This window comes from Callorhinus ursinus, unplaced genomic scaffold (assembly GCF_003265705.2).
Source record: "Callorhinus ursinus isolate GAN/ISIS: 27379988/994484 unplaced genomic scaffold, GSC_fseal_2.0 scaffold41, whole genome shotgun sequence".
NCBI classification, from domain to species: domain Eukaryota; kingdom Metazoa; phylum Chordata; class Mammalia; order Carnivora; family Otariidae; genus Callorhinus; species Callorhinus ursinus.
The window spans coordinates 7,112,981-7,136,764 of record NW_027397103.1 but is presented as its reverse complement, the minus strand read 5'-3'; positions in this window follow the sequence as shown (position 1 = coordinate 7,136,764).

Genomic DNA, 23,784 nt, shown 5'->3' with positions numbered 1-23,784 from the left:
GCTTGATCCCACCTGGGTCCCCTCCCAGGGAAACGCACATCCCAGGCAGCTGGGCTGCTGGTTGACGCCCTCTAGACAGTGCCAGAATTTTCTAAGAATAGACCATCAAAAATCAGGCTCTTTCTATTTTTAAAACGATCTTTCAAACGATCACCTTACCAAACCCCAACAACCCACTTAGTCGTTATTAGCATTTGTCCTTGCAAGATGAGGTTGGGCCCAGAGAAGTTAAGCCACTGGCCCAAGAGTGCACAGTAAAAACCACAGAACCTGGAGTCAAACTCGGGGCTTCACACTCCAAATCCCTGTCATTTTTCTCATGCACCGCAATCAGCTTCTTACTACAGGCCCTTCCACCCCAACGCACAGGTTCCACCCCAATAAGCGTGCTAACCTCGTGGGGGAAGAGAGCGCACTCCGTTGCTGGCCGCAGCCCAGGAGCGCCTAGCCCCGCCGTGGGAAAGTGACAACGCGCATCAGAGGTCAGGCACACCTCCCAGGCGAACCTTACCGACAACTTGGGGTGCACACCTCCTCTCCTCTCCCTGCCCTCACCACATCCCCACCCTGCAGCCCCGGGCTGCCAGGCTGCACTGACCCCTGCCAACCCTTCCTTGCTTTTGCTCTCACCTCCACGCCCCTCCCCACCCCTCTGGTTCTCAGAAAATACCAGGCTTTTGCAGGCCCAGAGGGAACACTGCCTTGAGAGCGGGGGCGCGTCAGTCGCTCCCCACCCACCTGATGCCTTACCTGGTCGCCGGATGGACGCAGGCCTGCGCCGGCCGCCTAAGCGCGCACTTGCGCACACCCTGGCGCAAAGCGCTCCATCAAGCTTCCACTGGCCTCCGGCCGCGTTTCCGGTTGTAGCACCGGGCGCCCCCCGAGTGGGCCCGATAAGCTATCGGCCCCGCCGGGCCCAGGAGGGGCGGTCAGCGGCGAGCCAGGGCACCTCCGGCCGGCTCCCGGCTCTGGGGCCCGGCTGCCTGCCAGCAGGGCTCAGGACAGCAGCGAGATGCCTGCCGAGGTGTTTCTGGTTACAATCACCTCACACACAGGCCTGCATTCCGCCCCCGCCTCCCCCCCCCCATCCTTACCATTATGTCTGAAGTCACACCTTCTCCGGGCTGGGGAGTTTTGCCTGGGGTGGGGGCGATGAGTGCCTGAGTGCCGGGCCAGAGATGTCAATCCACAGAATCCAGCAGGTCCGTGAAAAGGAATATTTTGGTGGTCAGAAAATCAACATCGAGTAGACATATTGCCTGTTCCCATCCACCGGGAGTTTTCTACCAATTTATCCGGGGCTGCTGTGTGTTCCTGATTATTTTCTGGAAGGGCTGAGACATACCGTTTAATGGATTGTTTTGTTTTCTCTTTCGCAAAATGGAGGGCTTAAGAGATCCGAGGAGATTCTCAGGAGAAAACTAATCTTGGCCCTTACTTGGTCTGAAAATTCATCATCATCACCATATAACGGCTAGCATTTATCGAGTGCTTATGTGCTTTAATTCTTCAAAAAGTCTGTGAAGTGCGAACTGTTATTTTCCTCGTTTTGCAGATGAATAAGCAGAGGCTTGGAGAGGTGGTTGGGGTCCCAGAGTCACGCGGCTATAGGAAGATCAGCCTCACGTGGCCAGGCACACAGTAGGTGTGTCATAAAAGTGGGAAGTCTGAACCTTGGCAATGGAAGGAAAAGACATCCTCACTGGTCTGTGTTGGGGAGTCATCTGCCACCTAAATGGCAAGCGGTCAGACCCCAAAAGGCCCCATGCCATTTCTTCCCTGCCCTATGAAATGATTCAGGCCGGAAAAGAATTCAAACCGAATGGCCCTTGCCTGGCCCTGGGATTGCGGCTCAGGAGGCCAGCCTGACTCCCTCCGGCTGGGATACAGCCTGGTGCTTTCCCAGGCTTTGGTAGGAACTGCAACCAAACCACGCGGGCTTCCTGCTTAGCCGGGTGTCCCAGGGGTGAGAGCTTAGATCCCGGCCGCCCCTACTATACAGGCTGGGTCTTGTTTCTGCTTGGTCGGGCCTAGGGCCTGGGGCCCTGACCATGCCTCTGGGGTCACTCCAGGCTTTGTTGAACCTCCCCCATCTGGAGAACAGGGCCGCCCAGGATCCACAGAGCAATTAACCTCACCCACCCTCTGCCTACCAGTTTCCTTAAAATAAATGTGACAAACGTGAGCCTAATGATCTGCGGGGGAAGATCTATATGCTTCAGGACCATAACACATGGCTCCCTCCCTCCCTGGCGGAGCACGCAGCCCTACTTCAAAGAACAGCCAGTGGGCGATATCACAGAGGCTTCCTGGCTTGCAGGAAACAAACAAACAATCAACCAGGTTCTTTGGGGGCAGCCTAACAACCACAGACACCAGCACTGAGGATAATGATGATGGTGATGCTGATGGTGGACATTTATTGACAACAAGTGCCAGGTTCGGTGCTAAAAGAGTTTTGCACACTAACTCATCTTTAAAAAAAAAAAAAAGATTTTATTTATTTGAGAGCACGAGCAGGGAGGGGAGGGGCAGAGGGAGAGGGAGAGGGAGAAGCAGGCTCCCCACCGAGCAGGGAGCCCCACGCGGGGCTAGATCTCAGGACCGCGGGATCATGACCTGAGCCAAAGGCACACGCTTCACCCAGTGAGCCGCCCAGGCGCCCCCACAAACTCATCAGGTGCCCCACTAACTCATCTGTTCTTTGCAACAACTCTTACCAGGCCGTCAATACAATCGCCCCGTTTCACAGGCAAGGACTACTGAAGTCACATACCGGTACCCTCACAGCTAGTGGATACAGCAGGATTTGAACCCAATCCACCAGCTTTTTAAAAATATTAATTAATTAATCAAGGATTAAAAAAATAAACGCACATGATAAAAAACTCAAACAGGAGAAGAGGACAGTGAGCAAGGACTGCTGACCAGTCCTTCTCTGCTTTCCCCCCATTCCCAACCGCTGGTCCCCAAGTTTGCGGTTTGTGCATCTTTTTATATTCTGCCTCCTTTTAAATTGCAAATGCACCTCCCGCTCTAAACTGCTCCTCGTGTTGCATTTTTATTATTTGGCTAACTTGCTGATGCGTTTTTGAAGCACGGGCTTTCAATCACTAATCACCGTGCATAAAAGGAGAATGTGCCAAACAAACAAACCAAAAAGGGAATTGGTGGGGCGGGTTTCCTGGGGAATAGTGCGGGGTCAAGTTCTGCTCAGGGTCATTTCAGCTGCTTGGGGACAGAAATGGAGGGAGGGAGGGAGGGAGGGAGAAAATGGAGGGGCAGGAGTGAGGATCTGGAAGGCTCAGACAGCTCTTACATTCCAGTGGGAGATAGCAGATGTCCCAGGAACAAAACATGCTCATCCGCTCTTGGCACGGGGGTGTCACTGGACTTGCATTTCAGAGCAGGAGATCTTCAAAGCCTTAAATGGTCTCTCAGAGACCGGGCAGAGCCATAGCCACTCTGTGTTTTGGGTGGAGGGGCAGGCTTTCAGGGCGGAGGGCTGAGCACCGCCCGTCAGCCCCGCAGAACAGCAGGAGCTGGGGGATGAGGCTTGCCTATTTCGGTCTGGCTTCCCGTGTGACCTCCCCTGCCAGGGTGCAGACAAATTTAAGCCATCAGCCTGTTCATTCCATTCCTCCCCACCAACCCCAATATGGTCACCACCTACTTTTTATAAATTCCCCTTGTCTGTATTTGGACTCAAATCACTCGTGCAAAGTTATTCTCCCAAATGGTGTTTGTGTTTGCATTCATAGGGTTTATAAACACGGAGCGTCTTCTGGACAAACCCGAGAAGCTCCAGGTGCCCGCCTCCAGGCTGTCCTCCTGGGTAACACTTCAGTGAAGAGTTGCTGGACCCACAATATCTTGTCCCTTGTTTAGAACAGGAATGACCCATGCTTTTGCCTGCTTGTCACTGTGTCCTGCCCCACAGTTTCTAGCTCTCTAGCAAAGAAGAGTGATGTCCCCTTTCTCTTGGTCCTCTTCTGTTTCCTCTTCCCTCTCACTCCGAGTCTCTCTTTCTCTGCCGCTGTGTGATCCTTCCTCCCTTCCTGCATCCCTCCCTTCCTTCTTTCTCCCTTCCTGCCTTTCTGCCTCCACCTGCGTGCCATCCTCTCCTTCCTCTACAGCCATCCCCTTTCTCATTCCCTCTTTCCCTCTCTCCTCAGAGCTCCCTTTTTCAGGGAGGGAGAATTATAAGGAGAAATGCATGCCAAGTTTCTGGGACCTTCCAATGCAGGGGCTTTGGGGGAGCTGATCTTAACTGAAACAGTGGGTCTCTTTTACAATACTAGGGGGACTCTAAATCAAAACAGCCCACTGGAGGCTCTTGGGCAGCTTGCGGTTTATTTTCAAAGCGCATGCATGGCTCTTACACTTCTACAAAGTTTCCTAAAGCACTAAGCAGAAATGTGGACAACGATTTATCTGAAAGCATGTCCACAGCAGTGAAATGGGCGACAAGAAAAATAGTTAAGAGCTTAGACTTGCAACAGTAGGAGATTGGTAACATTATGTTTTATCTGCAGATGGAATACTATGTAGCCACTAAAAATCTGATTTTAAGCGAGAAAAATAGATTTAGGGTAGTATGTATCTTTATGATTCCATCTTCTTCACATGCGTGCATCTGCGTGTGCGAATTACATACACGTGAAGAAGATGGTGTGCATATGCTTTCGCCTACATGTGGTATCTAAACCCAAAACAAATGAACAAAACAAAACAAAACTCATAAATACAGAGGACAGTTCGGTGGCTCTCAGAGGGGTGCGGAGCACAGGGTGGGCAAAATGGGAGAAGGGGTCAAGAAGTACAAACTTCCACTTATAAAAAAAATGAAGTCATGGGGATGTCATGTACAGCGCGGTGACTCTGGTCAATAATACTCTCGCATATCGGAAAGTTGCGACAAGAGTAGATCTCGAACGTTCCTACTGTGGGAAAAAAAATTGTGTAACTCTGCATGGTGACAGTTGGTAACTGGACTTACCGTGGTAATCATTTAGTGGTGTACACAAATTTCAAATCATTAGGTTGTTCACCTGACATATAATATATGTCGATTATTCCTCAATTTTATTTATTTATTTTTAAAGATTTTATTTGTTTGTTTGAGAGAGAAAGAGCACAAGCAGAGTGAGATGCAGAGGGAGAGGGAGAAGCAGGCTCCCGGCTGAGCAGGGAGCCCCATGCGGGACTTGACCCCAGGACCGGATCTCAGGACTCGATCCCAGGAACCAATCCCAGGACCCTGGGATCACGACCCAAGTTGAAGGCAGACACTTAACCGACTGAGCCATCCAGGCACCCCGATTATACTTCAGTTCTAGAAAGGTGTTGTGTATACATCGAGATGTTAACAGTGAGGGGTAGGATTACAGAGTTTGGGAGGGTTTGTACTTTTTTATCGACCGCCTCCAGATGGCTGTCTTGAAGCTGCATGATGAAATTATGGTGGTTTATAATGCTGTCCTTTCTATGTGTATGTCTGAAATTTTCCATAATAAAATATTTTCAACATTGATAGTGATGCACAGTTCTTTCATAAGTGTGGCTAAGTGCAAAAGACATCGTTCAAGTTCATTTTTCCTTTGGGGTTCTTGTTTGAGGGCTCCTCCGGAGCTTTCTTTGCCCTGGCAACCAGGGTTCAGGATTCTGGGGGGTTCAGAGACCCAATTATACCCTGCCAACCTGAGCAGGGGGGCCATGGAGGGAGGAGGAGGGTGCTGTCTGCTCGGATTTGCCACTTCCGATAATGAGCTGGCCAGGACGACCCAGCAAGGACTGGAAGAGGGGCAAAGTCTGGCGAAGTCAATTAGGTGGGCTTGCAATAAGTGGTTATTCTGAGAGGCCAGGAGGTAACCTAGAGAGGCTCGTCGCAAGGAGAGTGCGGAGGGCCTTTTAGGCCTGGAGGACATTTGGTTGCTATTATGAATTAACAAACCCAGTGAAGCTGAAACAGGAAAATGGCAAAGTCGGACATCTCAGTGGGCTGGAGAGAGGTCCAATGACCCTGGGGCTAAGTAATTCCAAATGGTCTTTGAAACCTCTGACAGTGGGGCCACTGAGACCAACCCGCAATGGGGGGGGGGCAGAGGTCCCATTACAGAGGGGGCTGAGGTTCTAGGCACTGAGTGAGCCATTTTCAAGAGGGTTAATTATTGCCCTCTCTGGCTGAGATCCTTAAAGGAACCACCAGAAGTAGATGTTCATACCCACCAGCAGCAGACACCTGCATGCTGGCATTTGAGAGAAGGGTAAGGGGGAAATTTTCACAGCTAGAAACAGAGCCACCCGTTGGCTCAGCAACCAGAATGACAGCCTGTCAGCCCCGTCGGTTCTGTGGGGCTCATTCCGCTGCAGTGCCTGGAATGCAGCATGCACCACTGATGACTTGATGTAGGCAGGCATATATTGATCAGTGGGTTCATGACTGTTCTTTGGCTTTGTGCACGTGGCCCCGCCTTTATGGCAACATTGCCCAAGTGCGTGTCCAGGATCACCTGCTTCCCTATCCCCTGATGGCTGCGTCACAAATGGTGATTCCTGGGTCCCACCCCAAGCTTACGAATCAGAATCTCTGATCTGCGGCATCTGCAATTTTAACACTCACCCCAGGTAATTCTTATGCTCCCCAATATTAGACACCTCTGGAGGCGTCACTATTGCTCACTTCTAGAAGATCCTGAGGTACACCGAAGGAAACAAGTTATACAAAGTCAATATTATTCCCACCATTTATTTTGTGTTTATTACAGGTAAATATCCTAGGTAAATATTACACTTACCATTTATTTCAGATTTATTACGTGTCAGACACCCTGTGGAGAAGCGTGGGTGTATTATCTCATTTCTTCCTCAAATAATCCTTTCAAGGAGGTAATAGACCCATTTTACGCAGGGGGGTGGGCAGGAGATTGTTGCAGGAAGGGAATAGGGAGGTGAAGTGACTTGCCCAGAGGTATGCACGTTTTCATCAACAATGATGACCATAGCAATAATAGCAAAAACAGGTATCATTGGTTGAGGGCCTCCAGGGAGCCAAGCACTGTGCTAAGCATAGATTGTTAACGTTTTTTCATTTATTCCATATAAATTGGTTGGACATGGATTATGTAATTTTGTTCTCAGAACCGGAAAAGGTAAGCATCATTATTATCCCCACTTTATAGATGAGGCCTAGAGTGATTTGTGTCCCACGGCCACAGAGCAGAGAAGCAGTGACAGCAGGATCGGACCCCACCTCCTCACTCCCACAACCTCCAGTATGTGACGTTGGCTTCCGGCCACCTCCCAGCCATAGCCCAGAACTATTCTCCTAGGTAGCTAGACAGTTGTAAACCTTAAGCAGGCTTTTAGTCTAGTAGGATATGGAAACAGGCTCCAAGGTTTCCTGAGGCAGAGATGATGTAGAACAAAGATTAGGTATTCTGGATGCTCACCTTGAATTTTTGTGTGGTCATCTCTTCCTCGGTTAATCCACCTGTTAAATGGGTCCCCGCGAGTGGTCCAGCAAGAATTCAATAACTCAGTCAAGGAACCATTAAGAGAAAGGACACTGGGCAAGAGTGAAAAAACCAGGTCCTGATTTCAGAGCTGATCCCAACTCATGTGCCCTGGCAAGGCGGCCCCCCCCCGCCCCCCGGGGCCTCAGTTTCCATGATTGTTCTACATCACTCTGAGACCCTGTGATCCTGAATGCTACCCATCCTGAACTTCCAGTTCAGGCTGTCTCTGAGCCCCTTCCGCTAGTTCAGAGGCTTAGTTCTTGGAGAAAAGTAATAATAATAAAAATAATAAATTAATAACAATAAATTAATAAACTCTAGGATGCTGGCCATAAAAATGTCCCAAAGTGCAAGTGGACTTGGGGCATTCTCCCAGTCATTAAAAAGGGAAAATCAGCCTCCCTAAAAAAAAAAACAAATTCTCCTCTCACTGTAAGTGCGGGTTATCAATCGGAATTCTGATGACTTTGGGGCTGACAATTTTAACAAGCACTTAAGTCTCACCCTGCGCCTTTTATCTGAGCACTACGCAAACATTGTTAAACACACAGGCCGAGGCCAGGGACAATGGGACCATCTTCGAGGGGAGAAGCCCCAGAAAACTGAAGTGTCCATAGGCCACTCCCTCCCACTCTTCCCTCAGCAGAGCTAACCAATGGCCTGGCTCGGCTTAGAATTAATAAGTCTGGACTCTTGCACTTTTGACCTGGCTGTTAGATAACAATTCCTTTAGCTAGGCCATGGGTTATTAGGCACGAAGAGTTCAATTTGATAAATAGACGACGTTTTATTTATCTAAATTTCTGGAGGAGTGGTGTTTATTTTTAAAGCGAGGAATGTAATTTATAAATAATTTATTTGCATGGTATGAGTTAAAACATGGAATCCTTACTGGAGAAGAAATAAGCTAGAAAGCAGCTCTTCTACTTTATTGATTTAAAAATAAACAAACAAAACCTCGGAGGTTTTATACCTGGGATTTTCTTCTCCCTCTCCTTAATGCCTGCTGGGGTGGCATTCTGACTCAGTGTTCTGTTTCAAAGGGAAGCGCATGAATGAAAAGGGCTTTCTTACTTGCCACAAAGCAGTTTTAATTCTGCAATGATTTTTAATTCTGTAAAGGTGGAAGCAGGCTAACCTGAATTGAAGATGGGTTAAATGAACAGTGATACACATACAAAATGGAATAGGCCTGATATCCTTGACACTGTAGAGCATCGTTCATTCACTCACATTCCCTCTCTCTCTCCCTCCCTCTCTCCCTTTCTCTCTCACACACAAGTATCACCAACGGAAAACAAGCAGGTTACAAAATAGCTTGCTTGTATTTTTCTTCAAAATATCCAAAGGTTCTAGCAAAATAACAAGTGCACGTGAACTCTGACCCAGCAATTTCACATTCAGATACACTTGCAAATTTATACAAGAATGTATCTACAAGGGTAGTCGCTGCAGCATTGTTTAGAATAACAAACTTGGAGCATTTTATTTTATTTAAAAATTTTTTAAATTTATTTGAGAGAGAGAGCGCGATCACAAGCGGGGGTGGGGGGTAGAGGGAAAAACAGACTCCCCACCAAGCAGGGAACCCGATGCGGGACTCAATCCCAGGCCCCTGGGATCATGACCTGAGCTGAAGGCAGACGCTTAACCAACTGAGCCACCCAGGCACCCAACTTGGAGGCATTTTAAATAACCAACTATAGGGACCTGTTTAGATAATCCCTATGACAGAATACTATACAGCCGTTAAAAGGAGGAAAAGGGGAACCATATGACATATGTTGCTAAAGAAAAAGCAAAGACTCATAACAGTGGGTCTAGTATGTGTGAATGTGTGTAAAATAGGAGAAAAATGTCCAAGGAAGTGATGACAACGTTGCTCTGGGCTGGGGAATGGAGCTGCCGGTGACAAAGGTTGAGTTTTCACTCTCTGTGCTTTTGTCCCTATGGAAATGGGAATGATGTGAATGTTTCCCATTGAAAATGTAGGGCACCTGGGTGGCTCAGTAGGTTAGTGTCCGACTCTTCATTTCGGCTCAGGTCACGATCTCAGGGTTGTGAGATCAAGCCCCACACTGGGCTCCATGCTAGGCATGGAGCCTGCTTGAGATTCTCTCCTTCTGACTCCCCACCCCCTGCTCACACACATGCTCTCTCTCTCTTTTAAAAAAAATTTGAAAATATATATAGTCAAAGAATACCTGTAAATTTGCATAGAACAATGTTTAAAAAGACATGCAGGGTTGGCTATCTCTGAGTACCTTGGTCTGCTGATGGTTTTACATTTTTTCTCCTTTGCTTGTTCATATTTTCTGATGTTTCTGAAATGCACATCGAAAGAGGTCTTTTGTAGATATTAAAAAAAAAGAAAGGAAGGGAGAAAATGATTTTCCCTTCTTCACTCTCAATGGAACGGATTCCTTTATATGTGTATTAAATACCTCTGAAGTTGTCACTGTAAAATGAATGGGAGTGGGCAGGGGGAGACAGGGGAAAAGCCTAATAAAAAGAGGTTTATGGGTATTTGGGTGGGGTGAAAAGGACTTCCAGATGCATGAAAGCCAAGGTTTGAGAAGAGAGAGTGGGGGCCCTGCACCACGTTGGAGTGAGATGCACTTCTGAAGGTTATGGTTGCCCTGGGCCTCCTTACCAAGGGACCCCAAATGTCCAGCACTCACGACGATTGCCCAGTGAGAAAAGAGAGACGGGGGAGAAGCAGTCAGGATCCCTTTCAAGGACGAAGAAGCTCAGATGTTGAATGAGGCCTCTCAAAGGTCAACCACAACCGGGGAGAAGAGATTCTGAGTTTCCCTTCATGGTGAGAACGCCTTCCTTTGCAGTGATAATGAGGACACGAGAACATCTAATTGCATTCAAATGCTTACTCCATGCCAGACCCTGGGCAAAACACTCTCTGCACATTATCTTGTTTAACCTCACAGGTTGTTATGAGGATCAAACAAGATAACACCCCTTGGGCAGTAGACAACCCTTGGAACTGACCATGGCTACATTCTCTATACTGTCTTATCATTAGGTTAGGTCTAAGAGGTAACTGTGGTCGTCTGTTTACAGAGGCACTGTATGTGTTCCCATTTTCATTTTCAGCATGCTGGTTGAACTTCCAACTGCCAGCACCTGAAATTCTTGGCTGAAGAATTTCTCTTGCCACTGGAGCCTGCTCTGCTTGCTCAGAGCAAACTGGAATTGCCAAGCAATTAATGCCCCACCTCCACTCCTAGGGCAGCCCTCCATCAATGACCTATGGAACACAGTGTACAATCCTGTAGCTTTGTTGCCCCCAGGGTGGGTTACTCTGTGGAGTACTGTCTACACTGATTCCCACAACTCCCCGGTGGGATTAAGCTCCCGAGCCCATAGGAGTAATCCAGTACTGACTTCCTCTTTCTCCACCACGTTCTGCTCACCTCTCCGCAGTTTTTCCTACGATCACCTCCCAAATCAACTCCTTACACTTGAAGTCTTGTCTCAGGCTCTGTGTCTGGGGACCCAGCCCTGGACATCTACTGCAACCCCCTCCCCTGCCCTTTAAAAAACAAATCTGCTTCCCTCTTGTGCTTCCTCTTTCCACAGTTAGAGCGTTTGATGGGTTTCAAATCTCATTCGCATCTCTTATCTCAATTGAACTCCCCCCTCCCTGTTCCGTGAGACAGATAGGCAGGCATTACCACCACCCCGTCCTCTTACAGATAAGGAAATTGAGAATGAGCGGGGTGGTGTCATTTCCCCAAGAACACACACAGTGAGCAGTGAGAAAGGGGCAGAGCCCAGCTCCTGCACTATTGATTCCACCCCCTCCCACCCTCAGGCCATGAGACTATCTGCTTTCTCTTGTAAGAGTAGTGTCCACTTCTATATCATTGCGTATTTTTTTCTGGGTAATAGCTCATTCAAACTTCTCAACGACTCTATATTTTATTGTCATTATCGTTATCATTTATAGGTGAAGAATCCGAGGCTGATAGAACCACTTGTCTAAGATCCCCTGGTCCGGTTCTCATTCTGTGACCCCAGGCTACCTCCCTGCTCCTCTCACTTGCCTGCCATATGGTTCACGTGGAGGCAACTGACACAGGAGAGCTCCAGAGGCTTCCAGAAGCTAACTAAATTATTAAATAGTCCTTGACAGTAAGCTGGTCCATGCCACTTAGAGGACAAATTGCACTTTAGCAAAACATCTTGGAGAACCTTGCTCCAACCTTCCTGTGCTTTATGGAGGGGGATTGGCAACAGTCCAGAACTGGGCTAAACCTTCTTGATTCTCTGGTTTGTCTTGGGGGAGATAAGATGGTGTTTGGACCTTGGGGGAAGGGATTGTTGTGAGAACCAACCACAGTGAATTCACAACAATGTGGGGTCAGCAAGGGTCAGCCTGCCCTGGTGACTTCCCCTACTACAATGATGTTGACCCCTCATTGTGGTACATCCCTGAATGTGACGATCAACCCTACCAAACACATTGCCCTTGCTGGTGATTGGTTGAAGAGTGGATCTGTCCCACAATTCTGGCCAATGACATAAAAGCACAAGTTTTCTGGGAGAAAGGGGGCTAGTTTCCACCAATAAATCAGACCGCCCAGGGTTGCCCTTGTGTTGTTTCCTCCCCTTGAATCTGGGCTGGCCCTGGGACTTAATTTTGACTCCGAGGCTACTGTAACAGTGATGCTGTGTGATTTCGAGGGCTAGGTCGTAAGCAGCCTGGTAGCTCCCAATGACGTCTCTTGTTCTGGGGAAGGCCGGCTGCTGCGTGAACTATGATTTCCCTGAGACCACTCACCATGCCGTGGAGAGAGAGAGCTGCCTCGCCCTCCTCCGGCTCTTCCCCCATCCCAGCTGAAGTACTGGACAAGCAGCCATCTTGGACACTGAGGGCAGGTGACATTCAATGACTGCAGCCCCAACTGTCATCTGCCTGCAATCTCATGAGAGACCCCAAGTGAGTACTGCCCCATTGAACCCAGTCAACTCAAGGAACCATGAAAGAGAAACTTCTCAAAAAGTTCCCTTGCTTCTAAGAAAGAGAGATAGAGAAAGATGTCCTCCCATCCCCTGACACCTTTTGAATTCTGGACACATCAGGTCTAAATGACTAGGGGACTTGGGGACGCAAAAGATCTTGTTGCTGAAGGCAAGGTCCACACACCAAGGCTGGCCGAGCAAAGAGAAGGAAAGAATCTGAGTCCCTGATGCCTTTGGAGCACTGCTAAACCCACCCTACCTTGGACTGCTCGTTGGGTGAAATAATGCCCTCGCTGTGGCCACCTGTTTGGGCTTTGTGACTTGTGCTGAAAGCTCCCTCATCCATCCCTAGAGTAGGGAAGCTGATCTGGGCTAGCAGGCAGTAGAATTCAGGGGTTAGGCGAAGTCAACACGGGCTTGACATGGGCTCTGCTACGTCCAAGCTGCATGGCCTTGGCAAGCCACTCCACTTCCTTCTGAGCTTCAGCTTATTCATCTGTAGAGTGGAGAGACTAGTTCTATCCACCTTGTAGGATTGCCACGAGGTATCAATGAGGGAGTGTATGAGAATGAATCGTGCTGGGTGCCTGTCCCATTATGGGCACATGGGTTCGGGAAGCTACGACTGTCACTGAGGCACCATTCAGACAGGTTCTTCCATCCTCTGGACCTCAATCCAACACCTCTTCAGGAAAGGGAGCGGCTTGGGAACTGCCCCGGAGATGACCGGACGAGAAGGTTCACTGGAACACGATGTATTCCCCTCATTGTCCCGGGCCTCCCAGGACTCTAGGGTGCACCATGGCACATCAGGACCCCAGATGCCTCCCCTCTACACACCTGGCTCTTCATCAGCTCAGGGCCACCCCTCCCTTTGAAGTTGGTCTGTCGCAACATCTGCTCCCAACTGGTTTGAAATGGAAGTTTCAAACCAAACCAAGGCTTCCTCTTCTTCTCTAGATTCTATTTATCTTCCCTCAACAAACAGAGGAGAAGCGAGGCTTGAAGTGCTTACCAGGCTTCATTTAGTCGAACGGGTAGCAGCTTTCCTGTGTACACAATGTCCTAGGCTGGTTTAATGAAGTGGAAATGGCATCCACACAGAGGTGGAAATATCTGGGGGAAAGCCCCCAGTCTCTGGCTGCTTTATCAGGGGAATGGAAAAATGGCTCATCATTTGAGAGTGTCTTGGGGGTGTTTCACATCTGAATGCAGGTACCCTAGATGCAACCAGCTTTTAGCATTCAAACATTGGAGGTGGAAGAGAGAAGGACCAGGACTGAATATCACACTTGGCACGTGGCAATTCTAGTGTATCTTTTTATGGCCAGAGTCTGGGTTCATTGATGTCCCTGCTGTATCTCTTGTTAAATAGTTTGAAAATCGCCTGTGGGAACAGTTCTTTTAAAAGTCATAAGAAGTTTTCTCTTTGGAAATGGCAATTTTGCTTCAGCTTTGGGCTTTGGGAGAAATCACCAAAATGGGTGAGAAAATACATAGTGTTGAGTGTGGTTGAGTTGGAGCTGCACTTTGGAGGTCGCCGATCTCTGTGCCAATAGAGATGTGGTCATTTTACAAAGGAAATTGGTCTGTCTGAGCTGTTGCATTGTTCTGTAGGGAGGCATGATTTTGAGGAGAGAGCTATGTGTTTGAGAGTTGCTTGCAAAGATTGGGGATGGGGGTGGAATGATGGAAGGGGCTACCACAGGAAAGTGGGTTACTCTGGGATCAAGCAGCATTGTTTGTGGGCCCAGGTAACAAAATATGGCATAGCGTTGTGGAGAGGACCACCCTCCCCACCTCTGCTCATCCACTGCATGGCTTTGGAGAAGAGGAGAGAAGATTATGTTGGCGGTGGCCACCTTTCCAAGAGTCCCTTTCACCGTAGCAATGGTGGAGACATCGCAGGGCAGAAGACAGTAACCAAAGGAGGATTGTTGTGCAAGTTGTTGTCTATAGTAGATAAATTGGTTTGTGAGCACACTTGGAATGTAGTGCCCTCAGGAATACTTGGTGACTTTTGTATCAGTCAAGGACTTAGGCAGTTTCAAGTGACAGAAATTGAGCTCCAGTTGGCTTAGCCAAAAAGGAATGCATTAGTTCACAAAACCGGCAAGTCCAGGAATAGGAATGGCTTCAGGCATGGCTTGACCCAGGGGCGCAAATGATATTGTCAGTTTCTCACTTTCCTTGTCTCCTAAAACATTACAAGTAAGTGACAGGGGTTCAGGCAGTGCTGATCTGTGGATAAAATCATCAAATGAAAGGCTGACAAAGAAACTGGAAATGGAGGGCTCAGGCTATTATCATGTGAATTCCCTGATCCATCTTAGCATTCAACCAAAAGTTGGACAACCAGACATTGTGAGGCCCCTATGAAGGATTCTTATGAAGAGGTTGAATCTGAGTCTACTTAAGCCTTATTTTAGTTTGGGTTCCCCCCAAAGCTGCCCTAAGATGAGAATTCAAGTACATGCAATGTACTTTGGAGGTGTCCCCAGGAAGTGCTGGTAGTGGAGTAAGAAGGTGAAATAGGGAAGGAAAGGCAGCCAGTAAGGTTGAGTTATCAGGCAAGTTACCACAGTGGGCAGTTAGAGCTTACTCCAGCTCAGGAACTCTGGAAGCCTGTGTAATCCATGCCCCTCAGAGTCATCCCACCAAAGGGATGGCACAGCTGGAGTATTTACAGAGCAGTTCCTGTAAGTCATTGGTGACAGGCTGTTCCTGAGGGTGGGGGCCTTGAACCTCCAGCACTTCTGGCCCGTGGATCCTGGTAGCTGAGAGCCTCCAGGCACAGAAATGCCAGCATTGCCAGCTCATACTAAAGTGATATCGGCAAGAGAACAGGCATGGGGCCCAGGCAATGTCCAGTACAAGTCTCTAGAGCTCACTGATATTGACTAGAAACACAAGGGATTGGAGAACAAGTAAAATAACACCACAGGGGTATTACATAATGATAAAGGGGTCAATTCTCCAAAAAGATATAACAATCCTCAATGGGTATGCACTTAACAACAGAGACTCAAAATATGTAAGGCAAATAATGACAACTGTAAGGAGAAATAGACAAATCCACTATTCCAGTTGGAGTATTCAGTACCCCTTGATCAGATCCAGTAGGCAGAAAATCTTTAAGGACATAGCTGAACTCAAGAACACCAACCAACTGGACATAATTGACATCTATAGACTACTTTATCCAACAACAGTGAAATACACATTCTTCTCAAGATCACAAGGAGCGTTCACCAAGACAGACCACCTTCTGGGCCATAAAACACACCATAGCATATATGGAAGAATAGAGGCCATACGGTCTATGCTCTTATACCACAATGGAATCAATAATAGAAAGATAGCTAGAAAAATCCCCAAATACTTGGAGATTAAACAAGACATTCTAAATAACACATTAATAGATTAATAGAGTAATCTAAGAATCTATTAAACAACACTACTAAATAATACATGAGTCAAAGAAGTCTCAAGAGGAATTAAGAACTATTTCAACTAAATGAAAATTAAAACACAACTTATCAAAATGTGTGGGATGCAGCGAAAGAAGGGCTCAGAGGGAAATTTATAGCATTGAATGTGTATCTTAAAACAGAAGAAATACCTAATATCAATAATCCAAGCTTCCACCTTAGGAAACTAGAAAAAGAAGAAGAAAATAGATCCAAAGTCATCGGAACAAAAGAAATAATAAAACTTAAAGCCATAATCAATGAAATGCAAACCAGGAAATCAACAGAAAAAATAAATGAAACTAAATGACACGGGAGAAAAGGAGCCAAATAAAGATTATGGGACCTTGTCTATGACTTACTACTGCAACAAGTCAATGGCATGAAAAGGGTGGGGGATAGTCTAGATGAAAATGTATCTAAGGAGTATATCAACCGAGTGTAATATGTGCACTTTGTTTGGACCCTAATCCAACAAAACAACAAAACAACTGTAAAAGACTTTTTAAAGATTTTATTTATTTATTTGACAGAGAGAGACACAGCGAGAGAGGGAGCACAAGCAGGGGGTGTGGGAGAGGGAGAAGCAGGCTTCCTGCGGAGCAGGGAGCCCGATGTGGGGCTCGATCCCAGCACCCTGGGATCATGACCTGAGCTGAAGGCAGACGCTTAACGACTGAGCCACCCAGGCGCCCCTGTAAGAGACTTTTTAAAGATAATCAGGAAGATGTGGTTCTAAACTTTGTATTAGATGATAGTAAAGAATTTTTGCTAAATTGTTAATGTGCGAGCTCCTTGGCTGGCTCAGTCAGTGCAGCATGCGAATCTTGGTCTCAGGGTTGTGAGTATGAGCCCCACACTGGGTGTGGAGATTACTTAAAAAAATATAATCTTAAAAAAATTTGTTAATGTGATAATAGCATCAAATTTCTGTAAGAAAAATGTCCATGTTATTTAGAGATGCCCACGGAAGTATGTAAGGATGAAATAACACAATGGCTGGGATTTCTTTTAAAATTCTTCAGCAACAATTTTAAATAAAAACAGGGTCTGGCCCTGCCCTTACTACTCTCCTTCATCCTGGACCTGTGAGATCTTGTTCTTATTTGCAATTTAAATAAAATAGAAAGTCATAGATTATTTTCCATTAAATTTAAACTACTATTTGTCTTGATTACTGAGTTTTGTTGGTGCCCCCCACGGTTCCCCCACTCCAAATCTGTGGGAGTGAGTATTAGTCCTTGCACTACATCTAAATCCAGTTGCCTTATTGTTTGCCTTGGGGTTGCCCTGTTTTGGGATAACCAGTGCTGGTCACGGTTTTCCAGGTAATAACCCACTGAAGGCTTCACCACTATCCACTCTCACCGCACCAACATATTTAACACCCTCTTCCACCCTTCAAGGAGCCACCATGGAAGACACTGTCCAAATTTACGAGATGGTGGCTTGTGGTTAATTAGGAGTCTCACCAATGGGGAACACACTATTTAGCATCCTGGCCTTGATTGACAGGTCCACACTTAGAGCTGCCTTGAGTTTCCTTAGTGTGTTTAAAGCAGCTTTAACATATCCATAGCCATTCCAGATGCTTGTCTCCACTGTTTACTCTTTGAGTTCCTTCTTCACCTCCTTCCAACCGGATAGAAGCTGCCTTCCTCTGTTACCACCGCCAACCCCAGGCAGGTACCTTGGGGAGTCCCTGGGATTGTTTCTCTGGTCAGTTTCCAGCAGGAAAGAGGCAAGATTTGCATCTTTTTCTGACCGTGCATACACCGACAGTCCCTACCTCATCAGTGCAAGAGTCCTTGTGTGACACGAAGTGTTTGATTCCACGGGTTCCTAAAACCCTCTTGGGAAAGAATAAGATGTCCTACTTGGAAGAGCCCGAAAGAATAACTGAACCCCGTGTTTCTCAACTCTTTTTATGAGGTGCATGATTAAAGCTCTGGGAGTCAGGAGGATCTGGGTTCAAATTCTGACTCTGCCGCTGTGGGTCTTTAGAGAAGTGACTCAACCTCTCTGAGCCTCTGTCTCATCTGTCAAATAGGGATAAAAATGATATGGCCCTCATCGTGTTTTTGAGACAGTGAGATAATGTCTGTGAACACTTAGCATAATTCTTGGAACAAAGTAAGTGCTTAATATATGCTGGTTGCAATAATTATTTGGGTGGTCGTTGTATCTATTTGAGGATCTATAAAAAGCAACGAAGACCCATCAGAAAAATGTACATTCTTTTACACTGAAACGAATTAAATGTGTTAAAATTAAGACGAGGGTATTTTCCATTATTACTGTAAGCATATTTTAATTTATGAAAAAGAAAAAATAATACAAACACTATATGAGTCTACAGCAAAACAATTTATTCTTTTTTTTTAAAAGATTTTATTTATCCATTTGAGTCACAGAGATACAGAGAGAGAGAGAAAGCATGAGCAGGGAGAGAGGCAGAGGGAGAGGGAGAAGCAGGCTCCCTGCTGAGCCAGGAGCCGGATGTGGGGCTCGATGCTAGGAGCCTGGGATCATGACCTGAGCCGAAGGCAGACGCTTAACCATCTGAGCCACCCAGGCGCCCCTACAGCAAAATAATTGAACAGACAGTGTGGACAAGAAGGGGAAAGCATTCGTTCCCCAGCTCACACCAGCAAGGCAGTTCCATCTCCGGCATTTTCTCCAGGAAGGTGGACAGGATTACACCCACAGCTCACAATCCTGCAAAGCCAAGAGTAGCCACAGGAGATGCATTTTGTTATTCTATTTCATTCACTTACCAAACGACGATACATTCTTTCTCACATTGCTACACAGACTTCATGAGTATCATTTTTAAAAGTCACGGTTTTGTTCTGATTCTGGAATTGATACAGGCACCATATCTGAATACAGTGAAAAATAAAGTCTCTTGTCCTCTCACCTGACCCTGAAGATAAGCACTGATAGATCAGTGTACGTCCTTCCAGAATTTGCTCAGTGCAGATACTACATGTGTAAAGACACATACCGAACTTGGGTGGGGGGTGCATCTGCAGAGGGGTGGTCTGTCCCATGGCCAGCAGTAAGGACGTTCCACATCCCACATACCAGAGTTCGCATCCTGGCTCCAACAAGTCCTTGAGTGACCTTGGACAGTCCTTTTAATGTCTTCAAGCCTCATTTCCCCATCCGTAAACAGAACACACGATAAAACGTTAGCCTGGAGAATTGTTGCCAATATTACATGAGTTGAGGCTTGCAAAGCCCTTAGCAAACTACTTCCCCACCTCAGTACTACTGGTTTGGGCTGAATAATTTTTTGCTGCGGGGGGTTGTCCTGTGCCTTGTAGGATGCTTAGCGGCCTCTCTGGTCTCCACCCGTTAGACACCGGTAGTGTCCCCCCATCCCCACCAGCTGTGACAATCAAAAGTCTCCAGAACACAACCACATCCTCTCCCAGAGGATGTCCAATGAACTTGCCTTAACGCTATCATCATTTTAACACGGTAGCACATTTACTGAACGTAAAGCATTCAATTGCTCAATTCATACAAAAATACACCCCTACTGGTATTTTAACTGTCCATGAAGGAGTCCAACTTCTTTGTCTATTCAGAGGCTTTTCAGACCAAATACTCCGTTTAACCTCAGATGCAAACTCCCCCAACCCATAAGAACTTTTCATGTGTGTAATAGTAAAATATTAGTGAAATACTACCTAATGAATTTGGCCATTTTTATTGGCTCTGTGCCTCCTGAATCTCCCCTCTCTCCCCCCCTTCCCCCACACAGGTGAGAGACAACACTGAGTCTACAACGAACAAGCTGCTTTTCCCCTGTCCCGACCTAATTTCTCGACCCTCGTTTGCACTGAGGTGTTTTTCCATGGAGCCCCAGGAAGATGGGATTATGTGTGTGCATGTGTTCATTCACGGGCTAGTTGGGATCGAAAGCCCCGGGGACAAACTTGGAAAATGACCGAATTAATCACTTATGATCTGCGTTCCGTGCACATTATCATAATATTGATATAATACACACACTGTTCTTTGCTTATTTCTCTATTGAGTGAGGCTGTGCAGCAATTTCGAGGAAATCTGAGACGCATGCACCTGGCCAAATGCTCTCTCTCTTTCTCTGTAAATAACCCAAGGTCTCCTGGTCTACGAGGATTGGCCAAAAATGAGTTACAGTTGCCAGAACATTTTTAAGTAGGGAAATAAATTAGAGTGGTAATAATCATAACAATTATATAATAAATGTTAAAAATGGTAAGTTCCCCAGCATCCTTCATAAGGTTATTTTGGTGGGGGGTGTGGGGGTGGAAATTCCATCGTCTGCATCTGGTGACATCATCAGGCTGGAGAGGACAGGCTTCTAAATTCCAAATGTCACCGAGGTGCCGAATGAGGTGGCACTCGACTTTCTCAGCTGAGGTTGCTGGCCTTGGATTATTAAAGTCCTCGTTTGCAAAATAAATTTAGAAGTTCAGGGAAGTTTCTGGATTGACCATCGCTCTCTTCCACCTTCCCTCTTTCTTCCCTCCTCTCTCTCTCTCATTTTCTCTCTCCATAAGGAGCCCAAGGCAACTACAGACGCACAAAACATCCCGGTGCCCCCAGCCCCAGTAATTCCTCCACCTCTAGCTGCAGATGGAAGAGAGAGTTAAGGGAAAAAAAAAAATGGGATGACAGCATGTCCCCAAACAAGAGACCCTTCCAGTGACTTAGAAAGCATGTTCAAATGCCCCACAGGCGCAAACCTGTGGGCAGGGGGCTGTAGGGTTTGGTCTGAGATCCATCCATCCATGCAATACACAGATGAAAGCAAAGGATCTGGGCATGTTTCCGAGTAACGCCAGGCAACATTTCATGCGGGACATTGTGTTGAGCACCTCACTTGCGTTATCCCGCTTTCCCTGTTGTAGGGACTTAGGTTAGGTCCAACCCTGTTCTGGGTTACTCCAGAGTCCATTCTCTTAGCCACGATGCTATATGGCCGAGATAAGCTGTGTCTTTGCAGGATGAAAAGATTTTCAAATCCGGAAGGCAGGCCTGCAAATCTGACACAGTGATGATGCATGCTGTGAGCAAATCCCAGCACAAGTAGAATAGGCTTGGCATGACATTTAACCCAAACAAGCACCGAAGTGAGTTTTCTCCGGGACAATTCAGATCTCTTGTGGTGGTTAGTGCTGCATCTAGTATCAGGCTTGTAGACCCAACGTAGAGTTTACCCTTTGACCAGGCCTCTATTCCTTTCGAGGATATGACCAATAGACCATCACAGGAACAAATTCCCCCCATCTTGTTGCATCACTTGTTTACCAATCTCCCTCATGCAGTAGTTGGAAGCCCAGACTAGAGTTGGTCCTAGGTTTGAAAGTTAACTTCCTCTCTAATCATCTGTGTGGCCCGGAGCCAGGGACTCCACCTCTCTGAGCCTCGATGTGCCCACTTGTGAATGGGGGTGATGAGCATAGCCAGGGCCACTCTAGTTCATACTATGCCTTTACAAAATTAGAAAAAGGCACACCTTCCTCAAGTCACCTTACTTCCTTGTTGGAAATTTGTCATAATATACTGATTTCATTAAAACCAGACACTTTACTGCCATCTGCTGGAAAGCCATTGTAATGAATACAAACGCCTAAAGGCTGGGCTGGAAGTGGCACCCCGTTTGTGCAGTGCATGACCTGCACAGCTGTACGTAGTTACCTGATAATTCTTCCCTATATGGTTGGGAAGAGAAAATTTGATGCACCTTTCAAGTGTTTTCTTAGCACTTTGATGGACATGGCTCACAGATCTCAGCAAATGTTGCCTGCTCTGTTGAGTTCTGACTCAAACAGGTTGGATGACAATGTCTCTTCTGGCCATGTACTAGTCATTGAGGAATCTCATAGAGCATCTGGTTTGGGGGGCGCCTGGGTGGCTCAGATGGTTAAGCGTCTGCCTTCGGCTCAGGTCATGATCCCGGGGTCCTGGGATCGAGTCCCGCATCGGGCTCCTTGTCAAGCAGGGAGTCTGCTTCTCCCTCTCCCTCTGCCTTTCCCCCTGCTTCTTCTCTCTCTGTCTCTCCCGCAAGTGAATAAATAAAAATCTTTAAAAAAAAAAAAAAAAAGAGCATCTGGTTTGGGGAATAGTGTCTCTCAGTCAATCTCAACCCATCTGTCAGTACTTATTCCCCTGGCCCACCATGCTTCAGGGCAACCCAGACTGTCCTGGACAGCAACTTTCAGCTCCCGAACATGCCTCCTCTCTTGCCTCTTGTCCAGAAAAATGGGACGAGACAACTTTCCGAAAACTCCGGCATTTCTTTGATGTGTTGAATCTCTAAGGCCCCCAGGATGACCTGGCAAAATGTCTGGTATGCTCCATCAGCTTCGACCCTGGCCCAAAGATTCCTGGAATGGTTTAAGAACATGGTGTCCTGGGTACAACAAAAACTTGGCTTGAATCTGAGTTTTCCCAATGACTAGCTGTGTGACCTTGAGTGAGTACCTTAACCTTGCTGGGCTTCGGGTTCTTCACAGGTGCAAAGACTCTACTAATCCATCACAGAGAGGTACACAAGGAGAAAATGTGTTTAAAGTGCTCAAGAGTGAGCACTCTGTGGATCAAAGTTATTACTATCATTAGCAACCAGGGAAAAATAGTTCAGATTTTTTTTTATAGGTCATCCATTTCCAGTTGCCCATCTGATCTCTAACGATCTTGGGTTTTTTATTATTATTTATTTATTTGAGAGAGAGAGAGTACATGAAGGGGGGGGGTCAGAGGGAGAAGCAGACTCCCTGCTGAGCAGGGAGCCCCATGCGGAATTCGATCCCGGGACTCCAGGATCATGACCTGAGCCGAAGGCAGTCGCTTAACCAACTGAGCCACCCAGGCGCCCTAATGATCTTATTTTTTGAACCAAAAATCTGAACACCAAATCTAAGGCCTTCCCCCAAAATGCCTTCCCTTAATGGTTTCTCAAAAAAGCTGAAAGTCTAATCACACTGGCTTCTGCATTAGAGGCATCCCACGAAATTAGATGTGTCCCAGCTTCTGTGGGATGCAGAGTTGCCTCACTCAGGAAGTGTTTTTAATTTGACAGCGGTTTCCCCTTCAACAACAAATACTCTAGAGATATGAATGGCTCCTAATGAGCCACCAACAGGCCGAGTTTCCTCGCTGTGGAACTCTGCTTATACCCATTCCTTTAATCACTATGTCCCCCTTTTCCTGGAATTTGAGGCAGAATCAGGACATTTTCTCTTCCTAGTTTCTCCTTTCATGTTTTCTGTCTGCTTCGTCCCCTGGCTCCAGACCTCCAGAGCCTTCTCTGTCAGCCTGAGGATCTGTGGCTTATTGAAACGGCCCTGGTACACAGAGTACATGCCTGGGTTGTTACTGGCTAAAAAGCAGCTGTTTTTGGATCATGGTTTAGTTCATTCTGGGGGACATGGGCAGGGCAGGGAAGAATCTGCTTTGAAGGCCAATCCGGACAGGACTGCAGATCCAGAGACAGCTCCTGCAGCCCCCCCTTGGCTGTGTGACTTTGAACAAGTGACCCCACTTTTCCGAACCTATTCAGACTCCCTTTGTCCTTAAATGTCCTTAAATGCAAATGCAGCTAAATGTTCACAAGCCTGCCCTGCTTAAGACCTGGGCCTTTGGAAGCAACTCACCTGGTCTCTGAAGTCGACTTTGCAGCTGCTGTGTGACCCTAGGCAAATTACTTCCCCTCTCTGATCCTCAATTCCTTCACTTATAAAATGGGGATAAAAGATTGTTCCCATCTCCTGGGCTCCTTGTGAGGATTAAAAGAGATAATGCTTTGAAAGCGC